Below are 4,082 nucleotides of genomic sequence, written 5' to 3' on the forward strand. Positions count from 1 at the left end.
TTAACATTAATATTTTGAAAATGTCTCCCGAGATCCACATGTCACGTGCAGACTGCTCGGACATGCTTCTTCATTGCTCCACAACCAGTAGCCTAATTTTTGTGTTATTTAATCCGTCACTGGTTTTAAATGCTTAATTGTCATATGGCTCATGGGTCAACTTTATTTTTTTATAACTAATAACGTTATAATTTTTATTATACATACATATTATTCATATGTAACATAATAGAAACAATGAGTATAGATACGTGCCACGATTGCTATGTAACTAACTGTAGATCTTGTATGGCTTTAGATAATGATCGGGAAAACACCCCCCCCCCCCCCCTTTGTACTGTAGTGGGCCATACCTGAGTACTATGCTGTAGTGCTTGAAAGGAACCGAAGGGGCGTGGCATCATGAGCTGACTGTCAGTGTTTTTTGTCCCTTAAATCGTGCGGCAACAGCAATATTGATAGAAAGAGTTAAGTGTGAAGCTTGTTGTTGAGCTGCTGCTTGTTTCATGCAGGTTTACGGGAGATTCAACATGTCTGAAGCAGGTGAGTGAGAATCAATCTATTGGGAGATGTCTAGGGGGTATGTATTACCTAAAGCTGTAGGTACGCCGTTTGCAGTACTAATAAAAACATGACAGAACTGGTTTAATTCTATGGAAAGGTTGTATAACTTGTACGAAGAGTACACGCGCCATAACGACAACAAAATCACCCACATGGGTGCGAAGTATGTTATCTCCTACATATTGGGTTTTTTTTTAAAATTCTTCTCTCCTAAACACTATTGTGTTTGCATGTTGTATGCAATTTCTATGTTGAGCAGGGAAAGGTAGCCATGCGGTTTAAACATGCGTTTCGGAGTATGGGGTTTTAAGTTAATTTCCCTATATTTACCCTCGGCGCAATCTACTAAACACCAGTGAGTTAATGGGTGAACAATATCATTTTTAAAGTACGAATGAATAAACCCGGTTCGATGACGTAGTCTTGTGCTAACTGCGTTTTACGGAGAAGTCCGTGGGTTGTTGCGTAGGATGATCTTTGTGATTGTATCAATTGCATTAATGGTTAATAACTATTACGAAATCGTCCACATAAACGACATTTAAGCGTCAAGATTACATAATCATTTTAAGACTATGCGTGCCAAATTAAGCAACGTCTGTCTTACTTGATTGCTATCTGTAGTGTCTGTGTAGAACCCGAAAATATCATTATAAAAACGCGAATGAGTTTTCAGTAATGAAAATATGGGACCTGGCGGAGAGAGGCAGACATTACAGCGGTATTCTGGAGAACCCCAGCCCAGGTTATCATGCTCCATCCTGAAGGAGCTCACAAGCCCATGCCAGTGACATCAAAGGACAGCACTGCTTTTCAGGATGAAGCTGGATGTCCATTATTAAACATCTGTCTATCATGTGCGTCAAGCATATAGTCGGATGGACTCTCAGATGCATGATGTACCAGTCAGCCAGCGGCGACAAGCAGGAAACCGCTGTATCCGCCGTTCTTGTCGCACTGGCAGATCCGCCATCCGCTGAACTGGAAACGCGGGGAAGTTTATACATTTTATATAAGATGCTGATCGAATTAGGGCTAGATTATACAGTCTGTATATAACCGGTTACGTAACATCTTAGTGATACGTGCCGTCAACAGCTTCCTTTATTAGCTGCACTGGCACCATTCATTGAATTTCGTAATAAAATATGTTTTATCAGTTATTCTTGAAATCGTACGTTTTAAGTCTGCATCGGAATTCTGGGAAAATGTGAAGAAATTAGTCCATCCTTTAGTTAGTGTATTATTAAAATCTAATATTTGGGAAATGCATTGTAGCCTATTTGCCTGAATTATGAATATGAGCCATTACTATTATAGGCTTTTACACGGATTTAAGAAATGTTTACGTTTTTAGGTTTTACGTCGTGTTGCTTTTTTAAAAAGCAAACAAACAAAAAAAATCCACTCCCTTTAAGTCCATTTGCCCACATCTGCTGGAAACTTCACTGGTTATTTTATTTGAATACGTTTTGCGATAAATGGAATGAATCTTTCGTAATTATCCTTCCACTGAATAACATTTTAGTTTATTCAAAGTTTGTATACTTTTATTGGTAGATCACTAGAAAATATTTGTCATATAAGGTGTGTGTGGACGTGGGGTTAAGTGAAAATTTTGCAGCATGCAGAATTTGGAAGTTTATATATAATGTCTGCAAGTAAAAATTCTGTGACTGAAAATATTTGGTTTTGGTGAATTTCAAGTTCACCTTCTATTACCCTTCCCCAAAAGAGATATTTGAAGTATTCTTGGCTCAAAAAACACATTTTCTCGTGATGCAATGCTAACCGTAGGCCACTCTGAATTTTTGGATGTGCATGAATGACCTGCTTTGTGATCCGGTATCTTTCGTTTTTTTTGAAAGTTGGAATAGAATAATTCCTGCTTTGTTTATTAATCATGCATGAATGACAGAGTGAGATTTGCAGAGTAACTATTTAACTCACAGGAAAGGAAATGTTTGTCCATCTTTACATTATAACTTATAGTGTGTTTATGATTTTACTCAAACTGTAACGCATCTCTTTTCAGCAACCCCTAAGATGGACCTGGATTCAGATTTCGTGTACGGTATGTTTCTGCTTCCTGTTCGGTTTCTTTTCTAGTCCTTCAGCTTTGGTACTGCTGAAAAAACTAGCTAATTTTGTACAGTAGCTGCGTGGCTGAATCCACTGATAAATGGCGTTTGAGACTTAAATCGACTAATCAACTTCTCGCTGAAAGGGCAGAGGTTCCTTTTAACCATTAACAATTTCTTTTTAGAAGCTGAGCAGATAAGATTCTGTCAATTTGCATGTTTTGTCTGCGATTTAGCACAGAAACCCTCCTTGACTGAGGCTATGTGATCTTGGTGTGTGTGTGTGTGTGTGTGTGTGTGCGCGTGCAGTGACGCTTGTCTTGTCCTGAGCATGTAGTTTGTGTATTCCAGACTATCAAACGCTACGTATTGGAGGCCTGGTCTTTGCTGGGGTCATTGTATTTCTGTCAATCCTCCTGCTTGCCGGTGAGTCTGCAGTTGGTTATTTTCAGCTGGGTGGGACTTTATTGACGACAGGGAGACGGTTCGGTAATTTTAGCGTCTGTCCCTTTATGTGCGAGTATGGGTTCATAGCGAGCTGTTTTGTAACGCCATGTACTGTTTATGTATGGGATGTAAATGAAACATGATTTGTCCAGGAAGTGTTCTTGCGGGGGAGGGCAATGCAAAGCAAGTTTAATGCTGTTATCAAAGATGTCTGCCCGTGCGCGGCCAGAATTCCGATGATGTTTTGAGGTCGTGATTCGCTCTCTCTCTCTTTTTCTTTGCCCCGCACCCAAGGAAACTCCATTCGCAAATGCGGGAAGTCGAAGGTAAGAGACCAGAATGGTCACAGCTGCTTCAAGACTTCAGCCTTTTTGATAAGGCCACACAGATAGACATGTTTACTCTTGCAAATGTCCAGATTCCACACCTCTCTGCCTAACCTTTCTTGCTTCTCCAAATATTCTGTACATGAGAGCTGCTTGAGGCAGCTGGACTTTTCGCCAGGCTCATCTATGACCTCATCTATCCCAGACCTTCCAAGAGCTACCCTTTTGCACATTTTTGTAATCATTTTTTTTTTCTCTGTCTATTTTTCGTTCTTCAACGTCACCGCATGCGTACCGCACTCAACTTCAATTGCATGCCGGCAGCTCTCTTCAGGCAGTCGTTTGCTGCCATTTAACGCCAGCAATGCATGCCAAAAAAGAAACCGGATCAATGAAAATCATTTGCTTTTCTTCCGACGAGAAGTAAATTTCAGCGAGAGAGAGGCGCGCTATTCACTCGTGTCAACCCTGCTGTAAAAACCGAATAGCATTAATGGTGTTTATGAGGTCATTGTCTGATTTCTACCAAATCTGGATGAATTACTGCTGCAGATACAATCCCATTCAATAATATCAGCATATTTATCAAAAGACGTTGGTGTATTTAACCAAGCACTTATCAGTTATTGTATCCTGTATAGATTCTTAGTGCAAATACCTTCTA

At 40.0% G+C, this 4,082-nt stretch overlaps 1 long non-coding RNA gene across 1 annotated transcript; it reads left to right on the top strand.

Moving 5' to 3' along the window:
- The first annotated feature begins 224 nt into the window (after positions 1 to 224).
- LOC125711573 (uncharacterized) lies at positions 225 to 3,071 on the top strand. Its single transcript, XR_007383047.1, has 3 exons — positions 225 to 543; positions 2,600 to 2,638; positions 2,997 to 3,071. It is a non-coding gene; the product is annotated as an uncharacterized LOC125711573 (long non-coding RNA).
- The last annotated feature ends 1,011 nt before the right edge of the window (positions 3,072 to 4,082 follow it).

The sequence above is a fragment of the Brienomyrus brachyistius genome, chromosome 17, assembly GCF_023856365.1.
Source record: "Brienomyrus brachyistius isolate T26 chromosome 17, BBRACH_0.4, whole genome shotgun sequence".
Taxonomy (NCBI): Eukaryota; Metazoa; Chordata; class Actinopteri; order Osteoglossiformes; family Mormyridae; genus Brienomyrus; species Brienomyrus brachyistius.